This window comes from Hipposideros armiger, unplaced genomic scaffold (assembly GCF_001890085.2).
Source record: "Hipposideros armiger isolate ML-2016 unplaced genomic scaffold, ASM189008v1 scaffold_66, whole genome shotgun sequence".
Taxonomy (NCBI): Eukaryota; Metazoa; Chordata; class Mammalia; order Chiroptera; family Hipposideridae; genus Hipposideros; species Hipposideros armiger.
In genome coordinates, this window is record NW_017731416.1 from 532,746 (window position 1) to 542,765 (window position 10,020).

The following is a 10,020-nucleotide window of genomic DNA, read 5'->3' on the forward strand; positions in this document are numbered from 1 at the left end:
AAGCCAATCTAGACATATAAATATTTGAAACTATCCAAGACACTTTTGAAAATGACAAATAGTAAGAGGCAGGCAGACACTCCCAACCATGTAGTTAGACGTACAAAAGAGCTGCAGAAACTAAAGATCATGACACCACAACACCAATATACTGTAAATAGGCAGCTCACTGCAACCAGTCAGAGAGTCCAGAAACACAACTACACAAAATCAGGAATTTAGTACACAGTAAAGGTGGTATTTCTTTTTATTTTTTTCAGTGACAGCTGACATTCAATATTATATTAGTTTCAGGTGTACAGAGTAGTGATCAGGATTTTATAGAATTTACAAAGTGATCCCCCCAATTAGTCTAGTATCTACCTGGTGTTATACATTAGAAAATATGACTATTTTCCAAATACCAATTTGTACTTCTTAATCCCTTCACTAAAGGTGGCATTTCAAATCAAGGGTAAAAAGATATTTAGCTAACAATGGTATTGACCAAGTTTACCAAAGGAAAAAATTGGATTTCTTTCATACTCTCAAATAAACTCCAAAGTTTAAATATTTAATTGCTCAAAATTAAACAATAGTCTAGAAAAAATAGAGGTGAATATATTATATATTTGACCACACAAAAATATCTACACAGCCAAAAAACACTACAAGCAGAACAAACAGAGGAAAATAATATATCCGAAAAGCAAATACATACAAGGAATTCTTAGAACTCAGTAAGTAAAAGACCACCACACCAACAGAAAACTGGGCCCAGCCAGGTAATTCAGAAATGAAGAAATAGAAATAAGCAATAATTCATTAATTCAACAAATATGCATTAGCATCTATTATGTACCCAACACACTGGCCAAGGTTAATAAAAAACCTTGTTAGCAGAGGCGTCAGAAATGAGCATTCTTAAACTTGACTAATGAGAGTATTATACATTATATAGTTTTATGTTAGAACAACTTTCTGGAGAGCAGTTTAATAATATGTGTTGAAAGCGAAAGCATTAAAAATGCTTGACATCAATTCCAAATCTAGAATTTATACCGTCATGTCTGGATGTGAGACCTGGACATGAGGCAGTCATCTTGCAGCCACCAGGGGAGACAACCTGGGGGCAAAGCCAACACACAGAGAGACAGAGGCGCCTGAGTCCTGGTTCCTCCACCCCCACTCCCCCGCCCCCCCCCAGGGGCCATTTGATCCACAGATTCAGTGTTTTGTGAGATGGTCAATTTTCTCATCGCTTAAGCCAGCATTAACTGGGGTTTCTGGGATTTGTGGCCAAAGCATCCCTACCCTTCTAACCTTCCAGCCTTATTCGCCCCCTCTTCCCAACAGCCACCTCAGCAGTGATCAGCTGCTTCCAGCCCGGCCAACACCTTGGTTTCAGACTTCTGGCCTCCAGGACTGTGAGAGAATCAATTTCTGTTGCTTTACGCGACTCATTTTGTGGCACTTTGTTATGGCAGCCCTAGGAAACCAACACAACTGATCTCTACCATCTACCTCCCCGAGCCCCAAAGCCATACTTTGACTTTCAGATTGTATTAAGTGGACTTGAAACATAGGCTTTACAGCTGAGTCAGCCGAGATGGAGATAATTATATGGCATAACAGACAAGAGGACAGGCTCTGGGGTCAGATAAATCCAGTTTAAGTTGCCTGCTGTGTGACTACGGCAAATCCTTTAGCCTCTCTGAGCTCCAATTTCCACATCTATAAAAAGGGGCTAATAAAGATTGTCGAGAGGACTGAGTCAGATAACATACATAAAGTGCTTAATATGTTACCTTGTGTATTATATAATAAGGGTTCAACAAATTCTAGTGCCTTCCCCAGTGTGATCCAGAACAGGAGTTCTCATCCTTTCTTAATTAGATGGACACCAATAAACTGACCACAGCAAAGGGGGTCCCATAGTCTCTAACAAATATAGGGGCAGGTTTCAGGTAACGTGGGCTGTGTCCATGGGAGGGTGTGAAAATTCCATTGATAACTATAGCTTGGATGGTTATGCAGTGATGGGGAGGAGAAGAAGAGGGGTAGGGGTGAGGGGGGAGAGGAAAAGATACTCCGTCTAGAAATTGTATGGGAACCAAGCTGGGAGCAGTAGCCCCCATGTCCCTGGGACCCAGAATGTGCTTAGGAGGGATGCGAGGAGAGCGTTGCAGGGCAGAAATCACCCTCCTTGGGGACGAAGCCTCCATAGGGAGGACAGTACATGCAGTGGGGCTTGCCCCATCCCACTGGCTTGGGAAACACCGACCTAGAAATAACTATTTGATTAAGAAATTAGTGCTTGAGGATTCTCATAACTAGTTATCTCTTGGCTAGAAAAAGGCAGAATGGGTTTTACTTAGAAATTTAGTGCCTTTGTGTGTGTGTGTGTGTCTGTGTGTGTCATTTGGTGTTGTGGCTTCCTAGAACAAATTACTATTTGGTTTTATTCCTAGAGAAATAATCCCTGACACATGGGTTTTTATCACAAAATAAAAATGTCAAACTTTATCTTTGGAACAAAATAAATGGTTGAATATTGTCTTACGTCATTTATTGTAAAATATGTTATCTACACTAAATCTTGGTAAGCATCTCACTCTCCAATCTTCTTGATATTTAAAATAGGTGAGTAATTAATTTCTGAGCTTACTGTATTTTCTCTGTAGAAGATGATTTGCATACTTACATTTTAATATTGAAAGAAATCCTAGAAGCTAAACCTCAAAAGTTGTTGACTGCCTAGATAAACATCTGCTGTTCTAATTGTGTTTTGAACTGTTGAACTATCATTTAAATATTCCTAATTTTTTTCTTTTTTATAACTGAGTGTAAGGGGAAATGGGCAAGAATTGTAAAGAATTGTCACCTAGCTCTCTCTATCTCTATTTCATCCTTGGTAAAGCTGGAATTCCCACACCCGCCATGCCTTTCTCATCCAGTTACTATAAGAATTAAAAGGGAGAAGAGATTGAAAAGCACTTCAAAATTCTCAAGGGACCACACAACAGCAGGGCTTATATTGTTCATTGCTTAATCGCTTGGCAAATGCTTTCCTTGCTCAGGAAATGTTACATCTACTTTTTCTTTGCAACGGATCCACTGGGAATATATATTGGTCATTTCATAAATAATATACATTTGATAAATTTTTACAAAATTAAATGTATTTGTCATTCATTCATCTAACCAGTAATTCCTGAGCACTTAATATAGACCATGCCCTGGGAATACGATGATGAACAACAATCAGTTGTTGTGCCAGCTCTCATGGAACTTATACCCCACTAGGAGGAATAAACAATAAGACAGAATCACGCAGACTGCACTGATCACTGCGGTCAGGCAGGTCCCCATGGAGGAAGTGGCATTTGGGCTGAAGCCTCAAGGATGAGAACTGAGGAAGAACATTCTAGGCAGAGCTTAGCAAGAGCAAAAGCCTAGATGGAAAGAGGAAGAAGCCTACGTGACTGGAAGGTGGTAGGAGGGACAGACCGGACCAAGTTTCCAAATGGAAACGTGGCTCATTCCCGAGGGAACGTCCCAAATGGAATGCTCTTGTCTTTCCATGAGGTAGGGCTGGGTGATCCACCCCAGGTTCCTGTGTGGATGAATGTTGGTGGTACACTGATGCTTGGAAGGGCTAGGTAACCTGCCCAAGGGGGACCAGTGTCCACACCTCTTCCTGCCCCAGCTCTTGTGGGTGGGTAGGAGGGTGGGTGACCCAAAGCCAGCTGGTCAGGTCAGGATTTGGCCCAGGGAGAAGGGAATATTAGTTCACCCACTTTTCTCCTGACTTCAATATGTAAGGCTCTTCCTAGTAAAGCAGGGCCTACCTGAATAGCATCGATGGCGGGTACCTGGCTACACCAAGAGAAGACCTTTGGCTCATGGGGCCATCAACCTCACTCCACAGACAGCCGCAGGAAATGATGAACCTCCAGCATCTCAGGGACTTGGGCAGCCGATGACTCCAGGGTCCCCTCTCCCCTCCCTTTTGTACAGAGACCTGCCATGAATGTCCAGAATGGCAATGAGAGAAGAGACACTAGGGCCACCACCTCCTAGCTCTGCCTTTCCCAGGAGAGGAAGATAGTCGATGACATCTTCTGAAAAGGAGAACAGTGTGGGAACTAGACCAGGGCTGGGCAAACTTTCTCTGTAAAAGGCCAGATAGTAGATAGTTTAGGCTTTACAGGCTACATACAGTCTCTGTCTCACATTGTTCTTTGTTTTCATTTGTTAATTGTTTTTTTTTAACACCCTTCTAAAAGGTTAAAAAGTATTCTTAGCTTGCAGGCCTTACACTGGATCTCGCCAAGTAGGTTATAGTTTACTGACTCCTAACCTAGACTATGCTGTCCTGACAAAGTTCAACTGAGGCTATGTAATCCATGGTAAGCACTGAGTAAACATTTCTTTTTTTTTTCTTATAAAGATTTTTATTGGGGAATTGGGGAGGGGAACAGTGTTGGGGGATTGGGGAAGGGAAACATTGTGTTTCCCCAGGACCCATCAGCTCTAAGTCAAGTTGTTGCCTTTCAATCTTAGTTGTGGAGGGTGCAAGCTCAGCTCTAAATCCAGTCGCCACTTTCAATCTTAGTTGCGGGTGGGAGCAGCCCACCATCCCATACAGGTGTCGAACCAGCAACCTTGCTACTAAGAGCATGCACTCTCACCAGCTCAGCAGCGGCTCAGCTTGGATGCAGCTCACTGGCCCATGTGGGAATCAAACCGGCAACGCTGTTGCTCAGAGTTCGTGCTTTTAACCAACTGAGCCACTCAGCCGGCCCTGAGGTAGGTCTTATACAACAAGACCATCCCCACCCCCATCCCTACTTCACCCCATCTTCATTTTCCACATCTTCATCCTTGCTTTACAGTAAAAAAATGGGAGTTCAGAGAAGGGCAGCAACCTGCCCAAGGTCATATGGCTAACAGGTGATAGGCGCAAGATTCGAACCCAGGCAGCCTGATGTCAGGATCACTGGTCTTTTTTGTTTTGTTTTTGTTTTTTAAAGATTTTTATTAAAATGTAGCTAAAATACAATAATATATTAGATTCAGGTATACATCATTGTTATTGAACAGTACCCACCTCGCACTATTCAGTGTTACTACCACATTATTGATTATATTCCCTATGCTAAAGAAGCGACCACCATGATAAGTCCAGCAACCTTCTGACACTGGACCATGCTATCATGGTATTATTGATCTTTTCCCTCCTTTTAAAATTTTTCAATTAGAGTTGACATTCAATGTTATTTTATATTATTGTACTTTCAAGTGTATAGTATAGTGGTTAGACATTTATGTAATTTAGGAACTGATCCTTCTGACTAGTACCACCTGGCACTATATATAGTTACTACCGTATTATTGATTATATTCCCTATTCTTTACAGCCCCATGACTATTTTGTAAATACCAATTTGTATTTCTTAATCCCATCACCTTTTTCACCCTGACTCCAACCACCCCCACCCCCCAACCCCCTCCATCTATCACCCTTACAGATCTAGTACCCATCTGGCACCATACCTAGCTATTACAATGTTACGGACTATATTCCAATGCTATACCCAACATCCATATGACTACTGTGTAATAACCAATTTGTATGTCTTAATCCTTTCTCCTTTCCACTGACCCTTAACTCCCCTCCCAGCTTGAAGAAGTCCCTCCCTATAAGGTTCCTTGTAATACTGGTTTGGTGGTGATGAATTCCTTTAACCTTTTCTTGTCTTGGAAGCTCGTTTTCTGTTTGCACTTCTAAATGATAGCTTTGCTGGGTGGCGTAATCTTGGTTGTAGGCCCCTGCTTTTCATCACTTGGAATATTTCCTGCCACTCCCTTCTTGCCTGCAAAGTTTCTGTTGAGAAATCAGCTGCCAGTCTTGTGGGGGCTCACTTGTAGGTAACTAACTGCTTTTCTCTTGCTGCTTTTAAGATTCTCTCTTTGTCTTTAACCTTTGCATTTTAATTATGATGTGTTGGTGTTGGCCTCTTTGGGTTCATCTTTTTTGGGACCTGTGTACTTCTTGGGCTTGTATATCTTTCCTTCACCAGGTTAGGGAAGTTTTCTGTGATTATTTCTTCAAATAGGTTTTCAATTCCTTGCTCTCTCTCTTCTCCTTCTGGTACCCTTATAATGTGAATGTTGGTACACCTGATGTTGTCCCAGAGGCCCCTTAAACTCTCCTCAAGTTTTTGGATTCTTTTTTCTTTTTCTGCTCTGGTTAGGTGTTTTCTGCTACCTTATCTTCTACATTGCTGGTTCAATCCTCTCCTTCATCTAACCTACTGTTTATTCCCTGTTAAGTAATCTTCATTTCTTTTTTTAAAGATTTTTATTGGGGAATTGGGGGATGAGAACAGACAAGTTGCTGTCTTTTTGTTCTTCAGTCTAGTTGTAGAGGACATTGCTTCAATGGTCCAAGTTGGTACCATCATTGTGCTCTTCCCTGGCGAGGCACATCAGTCGTGGGCTTCTGGACGGTCGCTCACTGCGGTTGCTGGCCGCTCACGCTGGCTGCTGGCTACATACGGTAGCCCATGGCAACCCACTGCCACAGGGAGTGCAGCCTACGCCGTTGCCTGTGCCTCATAGCAGCCCAGCTCCAGGTTGAGCTGTTGTTCAGCATCTTAGCTGTAGAGGGCAGTGCCACTGGCCCTCATATGTGGGATCCGAACCGGGGCCCTCTGGCGTCCCAAGCCAGTTCTTTAACCATCGTGCCACTCGGCCGGCCCAGTAATCTTCATTTCTGACCATTGTATTCTTGAATTCTGACTGGTTCTTCATGTTTTCTATCTCCATTTTTATGTTTCCTATCTCTTTGTTCAAATTCTCCCTGACATAATTGAGCATCCTTATAACCAGTGTTTGGAACTCTGTGTCTGATAGGTTGCTTATCCCCATTTTGTTAGTTCTTTTTCTAGAGGTTTGTTCTGTTCTTTCATATGGGACATGTTTCTTTGTCTCCCCATTTTGGCTGCCTCCTTGTTTTTGTTTCTATGGATTAGGTAGGGCTGCAATGTCTTCTTGTCTTAGTACAGGGGCCTATGTAGTAGGTGTGCTGTGGGGCTCAGTGGTGCAGTCTTTCTGGTCACCTGAGCCACGCACTCCAGTTGTACCCTTGTGAAGGCTGTGTGTGCTCTCCTCTTGTAGTTGAGCCTTGGTTGATAATTGCACATCAGTGGGAGGGATGATCATTGGGCTCAAGGGTTATGAGGACTGGCCTTGACTACAGTGGAGGTGTTGTTGTGCAGGGGCTGACCCTGCAGAGTAGGATCTGCCTCAGCAGGGCTCTGTTGCCTGCCCAATCCACCCCTTGGGTGTGTGATTCTTAAGGTGGCAGGTTGATGCTCTTGCTTGTTTTGAAGCTGGCCACTGGGGTCACCAGCCCCAGGACCACTTAGAGTGGAGAATTGCTGGTCTTAACCATTACACTCTACTAGCCCCCAACTAGTGACTAGAGATATGGCTTTGGACAAACCCATTTTTCTTTCTAGGTATGGCTCCCATCTGTAAAATGAGAGGGGTGGCATCATATCCCCTCAGTGTGAGAAGTATATCCAGTGGCATATGAAATGATTCCCTTGGTTCCCACACACAGCATTAAATAATATCGATTCACATGGTGAGAAGATGATTACCTTTTCAAGTCTCTTTTAAGTCTTTCAGTGACGTAAGGGGAAAAGTTCAGTCTGATGTTAGCATATCTTTAACATCTCCCCAGCACATGGTAACTTCCATTTTTATAAGAGCTTTCCATTTTTACTGATCTTCAAGGCCCAGGATCTTCAGTAGGCAGAGATAACTACCTAGAATTCAGTGCCATTATTGTATTCTTTTTGTTACTTTCTATTGTTGCTTTCATGGTCTTACTTTTATTGGGTTTTTTTTTCTATTTATGCCAAGTGCTAGTGTTGCTGTTGCTGTAATTCTTTCGTCCATTCCTTCATAGTTGTAAGATTACTGCTGAAGCTCCTGCCAGCATGTCCGTGGCCAAATTGAAATAGGAGGTAAGGGCAGGTTTCAGCTACTTTTGTCTCTTCCAGGAAAGCAGAAGAATTCTACAGACATTGCATTGATTAGAACATATCACATGGCCACCTGTTGCAGCAAGAGAGGCTAAAAAAGTGGGTGTTTGGCTGGGCACATTGCCACCCTGCACCAATCACCCTGGGTACATTGCCACCGTAAACTACACATTCCATTAGCAAGAAAATACCAGAGTCTGTAATCAAAATGTTTGCCATAAGCTGGGAGGCGTTTGGACCTTCTCCTGTATTCCTGCAGAGGACAGGCGTGGAAGTCAGAAGTGCAGGAGGATTTGGGGAATTTAGCAAAAAGCCAACTTCTTTTTACTTTGCTTGGCACCAAGATATTCTCTCTCCTGATAGTACAGCCAAACACCAACAATCCCTCATCACTCCTAAGGAATAGCACGCAATGAGAAAAACAATATTGCCACCCACTCTTACAGTAGTGGTGAGAAAGTCTTACGGGTTTGTTCACATTGGCCATGATAGCTCAAAGTACTAAGGAAAAGAACCCTTACCTTTTCAGTCTCTAGTGTGCAGAAGATATGTTTTCTTAAGCATACACCTTCCAAATGTGTATACTCTAGAAACTAGATTTGAAACCTTATAAAATCTCAGGTATATAAAGTATACCTTTCTTACTATTTCAAAAGCTACTTTTCAAAGTAATGTTTGAATTCAACATTCATTCAGTGTTCCCAAGTGCCTTCTCACGTGCTGAGGATACAGGGGTGAACTGGACCCACAAGGCCCCTGGGGAGTGTACCTGGTGGGAGAGGCAGACCAAAAACACCCAGAGAAGAAAGAAAGCTAGAGGATTAAGAGCTGAACCCAGGAGCCAGGCTTCAGGCATAAATACAAATTTTGTTGCCCCTGGCTGTGTGGCTTTGGGAACATTACTTGGCTCTCAGTGCCTCAGTTTCCCCATCTACAAAATAATGAGGACAATCATAACACTTATCTCATAGGGCTACAGTGAGACTGATTTCTGTCTCACAGTGATAAGAACAGCCTCATCAAAGGCTGGAAAGCTGAAATACAGATAATGTTTTAAAAGGAAAAAAATGGGGATGACAAATGAGTACCCGCCTCGTTTGGTGGCTGTACACATTACATGGCTTAATTCCCATAGAGTACTTAGAATTGGGACTGGTATGTAGTAAGTGCTCAATAAATGTTAGCTGCTATTCCATTTCAAGCACTGAGCTTTTACTTGGTGTTGCACAGTGCTTTACAACTCCCCTAAAGATACTAAGGCATCTTCAAAGCCAGTGTTGACAGGCAGTGTTGCTGTATTTTTGTGCTTACAGTTGGTGTGGTGCAGTTGTTCAAAGGAATACTTGCACAAAGATACATTTGTATGAGGTGGGGAATCTTGCCCCAGGCATGAAAGATATTGTTAAGATTTGGGAATTAAGTATAGTAAGATTGAGGTTATATGATTTCTGGTCAAGATGGTGGAGTAGGTAATTGCGGTACTCACCTCCTATCAGGACCACATTAATCACAATTAAACAACAGAACAACCATTACTGCGAATCACCTTAATTCTAGCTGAACCAAAGCCCTACAACTATGGACATACAGAAGAAGCCACCTCAAGACTGGAATGAGGGGCAGAGAGACACAGAATGGGCTGGTCCCACACCAATGTGTGACCATTAAAAATTGGGAGGGATATCTCAGCTGCACACCAGGCTCACACCTGGCTCCCCAGCCCAGGGTCCCAGTACCAAAGAGAGAAGTTCCCAGAATTTCTGGCTGTGAAAACCAGTGGACATTGGCTGTGAAAACCAGTGGACATTGTGGGCAGAGCACAGACTGTGGCTGAACTTGGCCTACACGGGTCCCCTCCAGGGGGCTTTGGGGGCTGGCAGGCCCAATGGCCAGCTTCAGACTGGGCCAGAGCATCACTTGGCTGCCTCCAAAGATGATACACCCAAAGGGCAGACTGGGCAGGCACCAGAGGCCCACTAAA